Raw genomic sequence first — 17,271 nt, forward strand, 5'->3', positions numbered from 1 at the left:
GATGTAAATCTGATAACTTTGTTGTGGGGTGGGGCGGGGGTGGGGTGGGATGTTTTATACAGTTATAATTATGATTTCACACAAATGGCGGGTTAAATGTTTTTTATTAAACATAACCTTGTTGCGGATTCCCTCAGATAGCTACACCGTTACACACTGGTGATTCCTTAACATGAAAGGGTATAATTACACTTAACTTGAATCAACTTAAATGTCAACAAGGTGATGCACACCATTGATGTATGACCTGAACACCCAGCAGTGTGTCAGCTTTGTAAATGCCACCAACGTTCTTTCAAGCAAAGCGCTCATTCATGAGCTCCTGACGTAAGAGTCTTGCAGTTATGATGCCACCATGGGCCCTTTCATGTGGTCTACAGGAGGGCGGGGGCATGGCTTCAGCATGTAAAAATATTAGAAAATCTAGCCCTATGTCCCCTAGTTTTAGTTTCCCCTATGAGTCGAAATATCTTCTCTGCATCTACCTTGTCGAGCCCCCTCATTATCATTTATGTTTCAATAAGATCACCTCTCATTCTTCTGAACTCCAATGAGTATAGGCTCAAACTATTCAACCTATCTTCATAAGTCAACCCCCTCTTCTCCAGAATCAACCTAGTGAACCTATTCTGAACAGCCTCCACTGCAAGTTTATCCTTCCTTAAATACGGAGACCAAAACTGGACGAAGTACTCTCGGTATGGCCTCGCCACTTTAGCAGGACTTCTCAGCTTTTACACTCTATCCCCCTTGCAATAAAGGCCAACATTCTATTTGCCTTCCTGTTTAATTGCTGTACCTGCATACTAACCTTTTGCATTTCATGCACAAGGACACCCAGTCCCTCTGTACTGCAACACTTTTCAATTTTTCTTCCTTTAAATTATAATTTGCTTTTCTATTTTTTCTGCTAAAGTGGATAACCTCACATTTTCCCACATTATACTCCATCTGCTAAATTTTTGCCCACTCACTTAGCCTGTCTATATCCCGTTGCAGATTTTTGTGTCCTCCTCACAATTTGCTTTCCCACCCATCTTTGTATCATCAGCCAACTTGATTACATTACACTCGGTCCCTTCATCCAAGTCATTAATACGGATTGTAAATAGTTGAGGCCCCAGCACCAATCCCTGCAGCACCCCACTAGTTACTGTTTGCCAACCAGAAAATGACCCATTTATCCCAACTCACTGTTTTCTGTTAGTTAGCCAATCCTCTATCTATGCTAATATATTACCCCCAACCCCGTGAACTTTTATCTTGTGCAGTAAACTTTTATGTGGCACCTTATTGAATGCTTTCTGGAAATCCAAGTACACCACATCCACTGGTTCCCCCTTATTCACCCTGCTCATTACATCTCAAATAACTCCAGCAAATTTGTCAAACATGATTTCTCTTTCATAAAACTATGCTGACTCTGCTTGATTGAATTATGCTTTTCCAAATGTCCTGCTACTGCTTCCTTAATAATGGATTCCAGCATTTTCCCAATGAGAGATGTTAGGCTAACTGGTCTATGGTTTTCTGCTTTCTGGCTGCCTCCTTTTTTTAAATAGGGGCATTACATTTGCAGTTTTCCAATCTGCTGGGACCTCCCAGAATCCAGGGAATTTTGGTAGATTACAAGCAATGCATCCACTATCTCTGCAGCCACTTCTTTTAAGACACTAGGATGTAAGCAATAATGTCCAGGGGACTTGTCCGCCTTTAGTCACATGATTTTACCGAATACTACTTCTTTAGTGATGGTGATTGCATTAAGTTCCCCCCCCCCCCCCCCACCTCTTGATTATTCACTATTGGGATGTTTTTAGTGTCTTCTACCATGAAGACGGATACAAAATATTTGTTCAACGTCTCTGCCATTTCCCTGTTCCCCATTATTAACTCCCCAGTCTCATCTTCTGGGGAACCAACATTTACTATAGCCACTCTTTGCCTTTTTATGTACCTGTAGAAACTCTTATATTTCGTGCTATTTACTTTCATAATCTATCTTCTCTCTCTTTATTATTTTTTTAGTCATTCTTTGCTGGCTTTTAAATGTTTCCCAATCCTCTAGCCTCCCACTAGATTTGGCCACATTGTATGCATTTGTTTTCAATTTGATACCATCCCTTATTTCCTTAGTTAGCCACAGATGGCTCTTACAGTCTTTCCATGTCACACAGAATTCATTACTGAGCTTGGCTTTACAAAATTATGATAAGAAATTATACATGCTGCATACCTTTATCTTATTGATTAATATTTTGGCCATTTAGTTCTAAATGAAGCTGTATCAGCAGTTACAAAAAGAGTTAATATAACAATGGTTCAATTTACCATGATGCTTTACTTCTCAGTTTTTACCATGGGTAACTAAGCTTACACACATTTTACTTACTTTTATCATATAACAGTTAAACAAAAGCATTATTAAAACACTATCCCAACATGCAGGTAAATTTTATCTTACAACAGGTCATGCTACATAAGAACATAAGAACATAAGAATTAACAGCAGGTGTGGCCATTTGGCCCCTCGAGCCTGCTCCGCCATTCAATAAGATCATGGCTGATCTGATCTTGGCCTCAACTCCACTTCCCTACCCGTTTCCCATAACCTTCACTCCCTTATCATTTAAAAATCTGTCTATCTCCACCTTAAATATATTCAATGACTTAGCCTCCACAGCTCTCTGGTGTAGAGAATTCCAAAGATTCATGACCCTCTGAGAGAAGAAACTCCTCCTAATTTCCATCTTAAATGAGCGTTCCCTTATTCTGAAATTATGTCCCCTAGTTCTAGATTCCCCCACACGGGGAAACATCCTCTCTGCATCTACTCTGCAAAGCCCCTTTAGAATCTTATATGTTTCAATTAAATCCCCTCTCATTCTTCTAAACCCCAATGAGTATAGGCCCAACCTGCTCTACCTCCTCCCGTATGTGTTTGTGTGTGTGCGTGCATGTATTTGTGTGCATTTGTGATTATGTGTATGTGTGCATATATGTATGCATGTGTTTGTGTGTGTGTGTGTGTCTGTGCATGTGTGTATGTGTGCATATCTGTGTGCATAAGTATATATGTGTGTATGTGTATATGCTCGTGTATATGTGCTTGCGTGTGTGTGTCCATGTCTATGTGTGAGTGTATGCATGTGTGTGTGCATATTTATGTGTGTGTGTGTGTGTGTGTGTGTTTATTTTTGTGTGTATGTATGTGCATGTATCTGCCTGTATATGTGCATGTGTATGTATGTGCATGTGTATGCATTTGTGTGTATATGTGTGCTGGTATGTGTGTATGAGTGCATTTGTGTGTGTATGTTTGGGTGTGTGTGTGTCTGTGTGTGTATGTATATGTGTGTATTGGATTGTGTGTGTTTGTGTGTGTATGTATGTGTGTGTGTGCGCATGTGTGTATATGCGTGCATGTGTATGTGTCTGTGAGTTTACATGTGTGTGTTACTGTGTATGTTTGTGTGTACTCGGAATTCCTTCATGGCAAACGAGCCAAAGGTCGGCAATGGAAACGTTACAAGGACACCCTCAAAGCATCCCTGATAAAGTGTGACGTCCCCATTGACATCTGGGTTTCCCTGGCCAAAGACCACCCTAAGTGGAGGAAGTGCATCCAAGAGAGCGCTGAGCACCTCAATTCTCATCGCCGAGAGCATGCAGAAATCAAGCGCAGCCAGCAGAAAGAGCCTGGGCAAACTTGTGACAGAGTCTGTGGCTCTCGTATTGGACTGTTTAGCCACCAAATAATTCACTTTAAGAGCGAAAGAGCGATTCCAAGGGACTGCCTATGAATGAAGTGAATTGTGTTTATGTTTGTGTGTATGTGTGTGCATGTATCTGCATGTATGAATGTGTGTTAATGTGTGTATGTATTTGTGTGTATTTGTGTGTATGTATGTACATGTATGTGCATGTGTGTGTGCATATGCGTATGTTTGTGCATGTGTATGTGTCTGCATGTGTGTATGAATGTGTGGGTGTTTGCGTGTTTGTGTGTGTATGTATGGATGAGTGGGTGTGTATGTTTGTGGTTATGTGTGTGTGCATGTGAATGTGTAGGTGTGTATCGGAGTGTGTGTGTTTATATATATGTGTATGTATGTGTGTTGGAGTGTGAGTGTTTGTGCATGTATGCATGTGTTTGTGTGTGCATGTGTGTATGTATGTGTCTGTATCTGCATGGGTGTATGTGTGTGCATGTATATGTGTCTGTGTGTGTGTATTGGTGTGTCTGTGTGTAAGTGTGTGTGTGCACATGTGTGTAAGCATATATGTGTGTGCATGTGTTGATGTGTGCATGTATATTTGTCTGCGTGTGTGTATTTATGTGTTGGTATGTTTGTGTGTGAATGTGTGTGTTTATGTGTGTGGCATGTGTTTGTTGTGTATGTTTGTGTGTATGTGCGCATGTGTGTATGTGTGTCATGTGTATGTGTCTGCATATGTGTATGTGTGTTTATGTGTGTATGTGTGTGTATGCATGTGTGTTTATGTGTGTGTGTGTGTGTATTTGTGTGTTTGTGTATGTTTATGTGTATGTATGTGTGTGCATGTGAATGTGTCCGTATATGAGTGTGTTTATGTGTTTATGTGTGTGTGTGCATGTATCAGCATGTGTATATGTGTGTGCATTGGTGTGTGTTGTTTCTCTGAGTATGTGTGTTTGTGTGTGTATATGTAAGGGTCTGTGTGTATGTGTGTTTATGTGCATGTATGTGGGTGTGTTTTTGTGTGTGGGTGTGGGTGTATGTGTGTGTTTATGAGTGTGTGAGGTTGTGTGTGTGTGCATGCGTGTGTGTTTATGTGTGTGTGCATATATATGTGTCTATGTATGTGTGTATGTTTATGTGTGGGTGTGCGTCTGTGTGTGTATGTGTATGTGTGTGTGTTTATGTGTGTGTGTATATATATACATGTGTAGAGTGTGTGTGTTTTGTGTGTGTATGTGTAGGTGTGCATTTGTGTGTGTATGTGTATATATGTGTGTTTATGTGTGTGTGTGAATATATATGTGTGTATGTATGTGTGTATATATGTGTGTGCAAAAATCACACCATATCTCGTTCACCCATCACCTCTTTGCTCACTGACTTACTTTGTCTCCTGGTCTGCCAATACCACAAATTTAAAATTCCCATCCTAGTGTTAAAAGCCCTTGATGGCCTTGTCCCTCCTCATCTCTGTAACCTACTCTAGCCCTACAAACCTCCAAGGTCTCTGTGCTTCACCAAATCTGGCCTCTTGGGCATCCCCGATTTTCATCCCTCTGCCATTGGTGGCCGTGCCTTCAGCTGCCGAGGCTCTGGAGTTTCCTACCTAAACCTCTCTGCTTCTATCTCCTCTTTTATGATGCTCCTTCAAAGCAATCTCTTTGAACAAGCTGTTGGTCACCAGTCTTAATATTGCTTCTGGATCCATGTCAAAATATGTTTGATTATGTTCCTGAGAAGCGCAATGGGATATTTTACTGCGTTGAAGTGCTATGGAAATGCAACTTGTTCTTGTTGTGTATGTTTGTTTGTGTCTGTGGGTGTATTTGTGTGTGACTGTGGGTGTATTTATTTGTGTCTGTGGGTGTATTTATGTGTGGTTTGCCTCCCCTTTCCAGTTGTTCTGCTCCTTTTTAAATGCTTCCCATCTGTAATTTGTTCCATTCTGATGCAGGGTTACACTTGTTCTCTAATACGCGATTGCTGTTGCTTAAGTGCGAACTTTTGCAAGCTTTCTATAAATATAGATCTCACCTTGTAGCTGATTTCTTAATTTAGCTGCGGATTTATCACAAGTGCACCCGTAGCTCGAGCTGATGAGAAACTACAATGACTGGGAGCATCAAACTGCGCGGCGATGCTGCCAGTGACATCATGGAAACTTTCTGCGGTTAAAGTTTGTACCCGCCTCGGGACGTGCTGGCGTTATCTCGTTTGACGTTCAAAAGAAATACAGGAAATATAATTTAAGCAATTTATTTGAAATCCCGCATCTGTCAACCAAACGTTTGTAAAATTATTTTCTGCGAAGTCTGTGTTTAGCAATTCCCCGGCCTGCTAATTTGAAAACTGAAATTATCTCGCTGTCAGCTAAATGCCTATGTTAAATATGTTAACGTTAGGTATGTGCAATCTTTCTGTGAGAACGCGGTGTAGTGAACCATTTATGTTTATTTGGCGGTAATCACTATAAAATTGATAAGATTAGGAACAATATGCCGCCCTCTCAAAGTGAAATAGAATACATCAAGTGAAGGACCACTTGGAAAAATTAACGATTATTTTCAGCTGTAATAGGAGTAGTTATGTTCAGAAAGCTCTCAGTGTGCGCAGTGTCATCCAATATATTCGATTATATTTGAATTGAGAGATGGCCTTTTTATAGAAGAAATTTGCAGATGATACCAAGATCTGTGCCAGTGTTAGCACTGTCGAAGATGCTCGTCAGCTTCAGGCAAATCTTAATGTGTTGGGAGATTGGGCTCAAGACTGGAAAAGTATGTTTAACTTAAATAAGTGCGGTGTTATGCATGTGGGTATGCCAGATGCTCAACGTTCATATACCCTTCAGGGAAATGCATTAAAGATGGTGGAGCTAGAAAGAAAAAGAAGAACATAAAGAACTTGTATTTATAAAGCACAGTTCACGACTTCTTGAGGTCCCAAAATGCTTTAAAGCGAATTAAGTACTTTGGATGTGTAGTCACTGCTGTAATGTATGAAAAGCAGCAGCCAATTTGCACACATCGAGATCCCACGAACAGCAACATTATAATGACCAGATAATCAGTTTTACTGAAGTTGGTTGAGGGATGAATATTGGCTCGGACACAGGCAATATGACGTGAGATTGTGCTTTCAGGAAAGTATCCCTCCTTTTCTGCAAAACAAGACAAACAATGGGCCGCTATCAATGAACTCGTATACCATGGCTGGCTGCCACAGTCCGGGAGCTTTCTGAACATAACTACTCCTATTACAGCTGAAAATAACCGTCTGGAACTCAAGACCCAAAAGGGGAGCTCCCACACGTGATGAGGCGACACTCCAATTGCAGATCGCAGACACAGTGTAAGCGCAGTCCTACAGAGTTGGTGGTGCAGCGTAGAGATATAGATAGTGCAGGGCTGCAATTTCTGCAATCAAGGCACGGAAACCGAAGGGAAAGGCTTTACCAAATTGGTTGTCCCATAAGTATGAATGGGAATCACTTGAAAAATACACAAATACAAGAATTTTATTTTAAAATTACATAATTAAAATTAATTAAAATGTCATTTAATTAAGTATTTTAAACAAAAATAAAAACATTTTAAAAGAAAATGTATATGTTTTCATGGGGCTAAAAAGAAACTTACCTTATTGGACATGGTTTTGAATGTATAAAGGAGTGATAAAATTTTATTTTTCTATTTTCTAAAACTCTTATGCTGGTAAAAGGCTGGCCTTATGCCTGCTTTTACCACGCATAATAATTTAAAGGCATTCGCTGGGCAGAAGTTGGGCAAATATTCCAACTCTCTGCCCGTGGAGACCCAATTCTTTCGGATTCGTACGATCTGTCAAGAGGATTCTTGGCAGACAGCAAGTTCCAGGTTTCAGCGCATGCGCAGTGCATGCCTACACCCAGAAATTGTGGGGACCCTATGGGTGAATGCGGACCATGTATGCACCTGCAGGGGCTGCAAATTTAACTGCAAGGGACATTTGTAAAGCAGAATTCAACACAGCAGTAACTTTACACTCCATGCATTGTCAAACTGAAGTGGTGTAAGACTATTACCTCCAAGAGATCGCACTGTTCATCCATTATTCTGGATTTTAGTGGGGGCCTGGCTCTAGATTTACATTGGGAAGTGGAAATAGCGTTCCATAGAAAATAACCTTTGCAGTTTAATGCGGTAACACTAACCATTACCTTATGACTGACCCATCATAATAATATGTGTAACATTTAACTCTCTAACTTCCAGGAATGTTTGGTAAATTCCAAATTACCATCAAGTTTGCAGGTTTTCAGATATGCCACTGTGATTGCATTCATGCACTAGCTTATTACCTCACTCATGAAATGTCCCAAAGTGTCTCACTTTTGAAATAGGCAAACCTGGAAACAAATTTGCACACAGCAAGAACCCACTAACAGCAGTAGAAAGAAACAATGTGCAACTATACAGCACTTTTCACAACCTGAGATGTACCAAAAGCTGCACAACCAAGGAAGTATTTTTGAAGTATTGTCACTGCTGTAATGTAGAGAAAGACGGCAGACAATTAGCGAACTGAAAGATCCCTCAAATAGTAATGAAATAAAAGATTGGACCATCTGCATTTAGTGGTGTTGGTTGTGGGAAGAATGTTGGCCAGGACTCCAGGAAAACTCTATATGGAATGGGATATGTTCATCCACCTGAACAGAGACTGAGGTCCATGGTTCATTTTCTCATGGTAAGAAGAACACCTCCACGATTGGATGGCTTCATCAGTATTTTGGAATAAAACTTCTCAGGAATTACATTATTGCTGCAATATCAACCCTAAATTATCAAAATAATCACTGAAATTAAAATAAAAAGTGAAACTCTCTCATTATGATCACTGTGATCCATTTCCCTATCCTGATTTTTTTAATGTATTTTTAATTTTAAATGATCCCTCTCAGATTGTGTTAAAACTGTGAGCAACTTGCCCAAGTAATCTTCTTGGGATTTAAAAACCTAGCAATGTAGAGGAAAGGAAGAGAACATTGAGTTGCCACTATCTACCCCTTATAACACTCAATCCTTCCACTCACCAAAAAACCATTCACTGTTGTTGTGCTTCTTATAGATAGGTCCGATCTAATGCTTCACAGAACAGAAAAATGCCCAACCTTTCATTTATGGCAGCGGCAGTTAAGATGGTGGTGTTTGTGTTGCACATCAAGATCATTGAAAAATACCCATTGCGTATGAGGGTGAAATGGCACCATTTGAAGAAAATAAAGAATGTTTATATAGCGCATTTCATGACCTCGGATCATCCCAAAACACTTTACAGCCAATTAAGTACTTTTTGAAGTGTAGTCACTGTTATAATTCAGGAAGTGGACAACAGTTTGTGCATAGCAAGTTCCCACAAACAGCAATATGATAATTACCAGATAATCTGATTTTTTGTGATGTTGGTTGAGGGATAAATATTGGGAAGGAAACCGAGAAGAACTCCCCTGCTCTTCTTCCAATAGACCCGTGGGATCCTTTAAACACACCTGACAGGGCAGAGGTGCCTCGGTTTAATGTCTCATGCAAGACAGAGCAAATCCCTTCATTGAAGTGTCAGCCTGGATTATGAGTTGAAAACTCAGGAGTTGGACTTAAACCGACCACCTTCTGACTCACAGGGGAGAGTGCTACAACTGAGCCAAGCCTGACACCTTTGTGTTACAGCCATCATTTAAATCTAAATTATATCCAACTTGAGCTGCTAATGTGATACCTTTGTTTAAGAAGGGAGAAAGGGAAAGAACGAGTAATTACAGGCCTGTCAGCCTAACCTCAGTGGTGGGAAAAGTATTAGAAAAATCCTGAAGGACAGGATAAATCTTCACTTAGAAAGACACGGATTGATCAGGGACAGTCAGTACAGATTTGTCAAGGGAAGCTCGTGTCTGACTAAATTGATTGAATTTTTCGAGGCGGTAACCAGGAGGATCGATGAAGGCAAAGCATATGATGTAGTGTATATGGATTTTTGCAAAGCTTTTGATAAGGTCCCACATGGCAGACTGGTCACAAAAGTAAGAACCCATGGAATCCAGGGCAAAGTGGCAATATTGGTCCAAAATTGGCTCAGAGGCAGGAAGCAAAGGGTAATGGTTGATGGATGTTTTGGCGACTGGAAGGATGTTTCCAGTGGGGTTCCGCAGGGCTCAGTGCTGGGTTCCTTGCTTTTTGTGATTTACATCAATGATCAAGACTTGAATATAGGGAGTATGATTAAGAAATTTGCAGATGATACTAAAATCGGCTGTGTGGTTGATAATGAAGAAGAAAGCTGCAGACTGCAGGAAGATATCAATCAACTGGTCAGGTTGGCAGAACAGTGGCAAATGGAATTTAATCCAAAGAAGTGTGACGTAATGCATTTTGGGAGGGCTGACAAGAAAAGGGAATACACATTAAATGGTAGGATACTGAGAAGTCTGAGGAACAAGGGACCTTGGAATGCATGTCCACAGATCCCTGAAAGTAGCAGGCCAGGTAGATAAGGCAGTTAAGAAGGCATACAGAATGCTTGTCTTTATTAGCTGAGGCATAGAATGCCAGAGCAGGGGAGCTATGCTTGAACTGTATAAAACACTGGTTAAGCCACAACTGGAGTACTGCATGCAGTTTTGGTCACCACATTACAGGAAGGATGCACTGGAGAGGTCACAGATGAGATTTACGAGGATGTTGCTGGGAGTGGAGAATCTAAGCAATGAGGAAAGATTAGATAGGCTGCATTTGTTTTCATTGGAACAGAGGAGGCTGAGGGGAGACCTCATTGAGGTGTATAAAATTATGAGGGGCCTAGATATAGTGGATAGAAACGGCCTATTTCCCTCAGCAGAGGGGTCAACAATCAGGGGGCATAAATTTAAAGTAATTGGTAGAAGGTTTAGAGGTGATTTGAGGGAAAATTTCTTCACGCAGAGGGTTGTATGAAGTCTGGAGCTCACTGCCTGAAAGAGTGTTCGAGGCAGAACTGTCACAAAATTTAAAAAGTACTTGGATGTGCACCTGAAGTGCCGTAACCTGCAGGATTACAGACCAAGAGATGGAAAGTGAGATTTGGCTGGATAGCCTTTTGTTGGCCGGCATGGAAACGACATGGCCTCCTGCGGGGCTGTAAACTTCTATTATTCTATGATTAATTATAATCATCAGCAGAGCAGGTCTCCAGTCATCTGCATTAATGCTTACCATTGGACCAAGACCTAGCTCTGTCAAGCCCGTGTGGTGGCTGGTGCGCAACGGCTACCACACGTTAAAAAAATCCACTCACAGGCATCTTCCACCCTACATTATGTAGTTCAGCACCTGGAATATTAGGTCCTTCATTGCAACACTTGTGAACTCATCCTTTTTTGGTGTGGAAGCAAGTCATCCTGGTTTCGAGGGACTGACTATCATGATGATGTCAGCTGAATGAATGCACTAGCATCAAAGATTGCAGCTGTTGCTGTTGTTGCTTCTCTCCCGGTTCTGAGTTTACACAGGTGATGCCGACGAGTCGGGGGCCGAGCTGTAACATCCCTTGTAATGGAAAGTGTCATCTGACAGGCTCACATGCTTAAACCTTGCCGATCACTTCAGCAACTATGCATCGAAAAATATCAAAATGATGGATAATGGTGAAATATGGGACACAAATGTTTAACTTATAAGGGCAAAGGTTTTGTGAAAAATAAAAAGTTGTTAAAATTAACACATGCAACCCAACCGGTAATACAGAAAGCGTTCAAGCCAGCCCATACACCACAACCCTTTCGAGTTTACCTTCTAAAAAATGCCATGGCATTAAATTGATAATTTGCTAAAACTAACGCATTGAGGAAAATATCGGTATGATTATCTTCGTGTTGTTTTGGCTATTCGTATAGCGCCGCTCTACTCCCGATAACGCTCGCCCTGGCGGACCTGGAACCAAGGGCTACACTTGGAGTGCCCAACCTTTCCGCCTCCCGGACTGGGTGATTGGTCTTCCGAACGCTGCTTGTGTGCGTGATTTGTGCATGCGCAGTACCCTGGCTGTCCCACTTTGCAGCCAATTCGCGTTGTCTGGGTCCTGCAGGTCACTCCGCTATTGGGAAACACTGCTTCATTGGTGGTTATGAGGATAGCGGCATTGGAACCAATGAAAATCACTTTGAAAGTCCGTGTTTCATCCCGACACATAAACAATGACAGACAGGTAAAGACTACCTGCTCCATCAAGCGATATCTTGTGTATCACAGCATATACACTCGCCCCCCCCCCCCCCCCCGCCCCACCGAAAAGAATACATTAAAAAAACAGGCTAATTCTGGGAAATTCCTCTCTGACCCATCTAGGCTATGGAAACTAGTCCAAATGATCACTCTGGCCCTGAGTTCCCTGCAGTACCCATCTTCTGTAAGAGGTGATCTCCAGCCCAGCCAGAAACACATCCAGCTCTCGTTTGAAGGAATTCACGAGTCCGCGACCACCACGAGAGATGGAAGCCTGTTACAGAGGTCCACTACTCTCTGGGAAAGAAAAACTTCCTGACATCTAACCTAGATCTAGTCGTATACAACTTAAATTTGTGACCCCTGGTCCTGCATAACCTGGATAATTGAAATAAACTGTCAGCTGGAAAATATTCAATTCTCTTCGTTGTCTTACAAACCTCAATCAGATCCCACCCTAAGTTGATGCTTCTCTAAAGTATAGAGCCCCAACTACTTTAGCCTATCTTGATAACTATGACGCGTTAGACTCGGAATTAATCGACTGGCCCTCCTCTGCACCCTTTCCAAAGCCTCAATATCACCCACCATGTGAGGAGACCAAAATTGCACACAGCATTTCAAATACAGCCTGACTAAGGTCTTGTACAAGGGCAAAGCAGTATGCCTCATCTTATAATCAATTGGCCTATGGGTGCCTCCCAGCACCCTATTTGCTCCAGCTATCGCTACACGCATGTAGCTTTAAAGATGTGTGCACTCGAATGCCCAAATCTCTTTCTATCTCCACCATCTTTAATGCCTTTCCCTGAGGGGTGTATGAATGTTGTGCATTTGCCCTGCCCAGATGCAAAATAATGCACTTATCTAAGTTATACATCATTTTCCAGTCTTGAGCCCAATTTCCCAAACACATTAAGATCTGCCTGAAGCAGACGAGCATCATCTAGAGTTGTAATGCTCGCATTAGTCTTGGCATCATCTGCAAATCTGCAGGTTGTGACATTCGCTCATTAATATAAATAGTAAAGAGCAACAATCCCAACACTGATCCCTGCGAGACACCACTGGCGACCGGTCTCCAAACAGATCCAAATTCATCTATAATTACTTTTTGCCTACATCCTGCCAGCCAGTTCTGAATCCAGTTCGATATATTACCATCATTACCAGAGGCTTCGATTTGAGAGAAACCTCTTATGTGGTACATTAGCAAAAGCTTTTTGGAAATCTAAGTAGGCAGTTCTGAATCCAGCTCGATATATTACCATCATTACCAGAGGCTTCGATTTGAGAGAAACCTCTTATGTGGTATCTTAGCAAAAGCTTTTTGGAAATCTAAGTAGACAGTGTCTACTGGACTTCCCTCATCCATCAACTTGGCAACCACTTCAAAAAATAGAATTGAATTAGTTTGTGAGCAACTGAAGGGGAGATAGTGAGAGAGCAGCGAAAAACTGGGGGGGAGAGAGAAACAAACTGGGGAAGGATAGAGGAAAAACACAAATTTAGGAGGGAGGGAGAAACACAAATTGGGGCAGGAAAAACACAAACTGGGAGGGAGAGAAAAAGAAACACAAACTGGGGACGGAGTGAGAGAGAAACACAAACTGGGGAGGAAGAGAGAAACAAAGTGGTGAGAGAGCGAGAGAGCAGCACAAATTGGAGGGAGGGAGAGCTCATGTCGGCCTGTGATGTGTGCTGTTGTATAATGTATTTTATTATGGGAGTTGGGCAGCTTTGGTGCTGCTTCCTGAGGACAACATTACACCTCCGTGAAGCTGGGCTTCAGTGCGGGCGTGTGGAAGTCAGTGAATTGACTTCGTTTTGGTTTTATTTATTGTTTTTATAACTTGCTGTGTATTGTAAAAAGTCATAAAATTGTCTTTCTTTTATTCATTCCTGGGATGTGGGTATCGCTGTAAAGGCCAACATTTATTGCCCATACTTAATTGCCCTTGAGAAGCTGATGGTGAGCTGCCATCTTGAACAGCTGCAGTCCTTGTGGGGAAGGTACTCACAAAGTGCTGTTAAAGAGGGAGTTCCAGGATTTTGACCCAGCGACGATGAAGGAACGGTGATATATTTCCAACTCCGGATGGTGTGCAACTTATAGTGGAACATGCAGGTGATGGTGTTCCCATGTGCCTGTTGCCTTTGTCCTTCTAAGTGGCTGAGGTTGTAGATTTTGGAGGTGCTGCCAAAGAAGTCTTGGCAAGTTATTGCAGTGCATCTTGTAGATGGTACACAGCGCAGCCACGGTGAGCCAGTAGTGGAGGGAATTAATGTTTAAGGTGGTGGATGGGGTGCCAATCAAGCAGACTATTTTGTCCTGGATGGTGTCGGGTTTCTTGAGTGTTGTTGGAGCTGCATTCATCCGGACAAGTGGAGAGTATTCCATCACACTCCTGACTTGTGCCTTGTAGATAGTGGAAAGGCTTTGGGGAGTCAGGAAGTGAGATATATTCAACAGAGTACCCAGCATCTGACCTTCTCTTATAGCCACAGTATTTATGTGGCTGGTCCAGTTAAGTTTCTGGTCAATGGTGACCCCGAGGATGTTGATGGCGGAGGATTCAGCAATGATAATGTTGTTGAATGTTAAGGGCTGGTGATTAGATGCTCGCTTGTGAGAGATCGTCATTGCATGTGTGGCGTGAATGTTACTTACCACTTATCAGCCCAAGCCTGAGTGTCATCCAGGTCTTGTTGCATTTGGACATGGACTTCTTCATTATCTGAAGAGTTGGGAATGGAACTGAACACTGCGCAATCATCAGCAAACATCCCCATTTCTTACATTAAGATGGAGGGAAGGTCATTGATGAGGCATCTGAAGATGATTGGGCCTAGGACACTGCCCTGAGGAACTCCTGCAGTGATGTCTGAAAACTGTAGTTAGAAGTTACTTGTATCGATGATCTTTTTGTTGAATCAGTGGTATTCTTGGTGTTTCTCATTACAATCGATACTGTAGAAGCATCATGGAAGTAATTTTTATTTAAACATTATTTACCCTGAAATACTTCTATTCTTTTGTGTTCTTTCTTTGATTTATAAATTATATTATTCACCTCACTATAAATCAAAAAGTCAAATATTTTATTCTGGGCTTGCTGATATTAAGAAACTCAACTAAGGTAAATGCAGTCATGTTTGAAAACACTGGGCAAATGTCATGTGATCAAATGTCACTTACATGGATCTAAGTAACAGATCAGCCATGATCTCATTGAATGGTGGAACAGGCTTGAGGGCTAAATGGCCTGCTCCTGTTCCTATATTCCTATGTGATTAAGCATTACATGAGCGATGTCACATGATTGAATCTCCAGGAATACATTGAAATAGAGTTGGCAACCCTACTGTGACTGCTATCTTTTTCTATAAGATGCTGTGGGGTTATTAATGTGCTTCCAATATTTTATATTCAATTTAATGTTTCTAGCATTCAGCACTTTTATCTTCATTAATCCAAATTTTCTGTCGTATGAGATATAAATTATTTATCTTGGGCCATTTGGTGTGCTGTTACTGTTTAGAAACCCACAGTGAGCTTTTTTAATGGAAAATGTAATTTATTCTTCTCCCTCAGAATTTCAATAGCAGTCACGGGAAACATCAGAAACAATTGCACCACTCACTGCTCATGTGGTAACTCTCGTGAAATCTTTTGGAAGTTATTTATTGGAAATCCTTGGATGAAAGATTTGTTATTTCATAGAATCATAGAAATTTACAGCACGGAAGGTGGTCATTTCAGGCCAGCGAGTCCGCACCGGCTGACAAAGAGCTATCTCGCCTAATCACACTATCCAGCTCTTGGCCCGTAGCCCTGTAGGTTACGGCACTTTAAGTGCACAGCCAAGTATTTTTTTTAATGTGGTGAGGGTTTCTGCCTCTACCACCTTTCAGCCAGTGAGTTCCAGACCCCCACTACCTTCTGGGTGAAGAAATTTCCCCTCATATCTCCTCTAAACTTCCCCCCAATTACTTTAAATCTATGTCCCTTAGTTGTTGACCCCTCTGCCAAGGCAAACAAGTCCTTCCTATCCACTCTATCCAGGCCCCTCATAATTTTATACACCTCAATAAGGTCTCCCCTCAGCCTTCTCTGTTCCAAAGAAAATAGATCCATCATCTCCAATCTTTCCTCATAGCCAAAATTCTCCAGTCCCAGCAACATTCTTGTAAATCTCCTCTACGCCCACCCACTGCAATTACAACTTTCCTGTTATGTGGTGACCAGAACTGCACATGGTACTCCAGCTGTGGCCTATTCAGTGTTTTATACAGTTCAAGCAGAACCTCCTTGCTCTTGTATTCCATGCCTCGACTAATAAAGGCAAGTATTCCATATGCCTTCTTAACACCTTACCTACCTGGCCTGTTAACTTTAGGGATCTGTGGACCGGCACTCCAAGGTCCCTTTGTTCTTCTACACCTTTCAGTGTCGTACCATTTAATGTGTATTCCCTTGCCTTATTAGACCTCCCCAAATGCATTACCTCACACTTGTCCAGATTGAATTCCATTTGCCACTGTTCCATCCACCTGATCAGTACATTGATATCTTCCTGCACTCCACAGCTTTCTTCTTCATTATCAACCGCACAGCCTATTTTAGTGTCATCTGCAAACTTCAGGCACGAAGAACTAGCCAATTACTGGGCTTCAATAAGGGAGGACAGTTGAGGTGGACAATGATTCTTCATCAATCAAGCTGCTACCACAAATTCGCTCCTTCAGAACAGGGTGGAGGAAATACGAATACTATCTGTTTTATTACACTATTATATAGCTCACAGTAAATAAATGGATTGAGCTAGAAATTGGTCTTTTGGCGATAGCGGTATTTTGTTGGCATTTTTCTCCCCAAAAAACGTTAAAAAATACAGCTTTTTTTAAAGGCATAAAATTGGGGGGAAAATGCGCCGGACGGCAAAAATCGGCATTGCACGAGGATTCGCGGTGGAAACCACAGTCCTCACCAGCTTTAGTCCGAGGCCGATTACCGCTAAAAAGACAGGCCCTGGGAGGGGAAAAACACAAAAAAAAGTAAAAAAATAAAAAAAATAAACAATCACAAAACATTCACAAGGCACTTATCTAGCGAATCGCAGTTAAAATTAAAAAATAAAAACTTTAACTTACCTTTTTTGCATATCTTCATACTTACCGCTGTTTCAGGGGCTACAATTGCAGGCTATACTCCGGCGTTTTTTTTGCACCCAGAATACTAGTGCGCCGAACGGCCAATTTAAAGCGATATCGCTTTTTTTCGTCTTGCACGACGGCGGTCCTCTCGCTTTTCA

The sequence above is a fragment of the Pristiophorus japonicus genome, chromosome 13 (assembly GCF_044704955.1).
Source record: "Pristiophorus japonicus isolate sPriJap1 chromosome 13, sPriJap1.hap1, whole genome shotgun sequence".
NCBI lineage: Eukaryota > Metazoa > Chordata > Chondrichthyes > Pristiophoridae > Pristiophorus > Pristiophorus japonicus.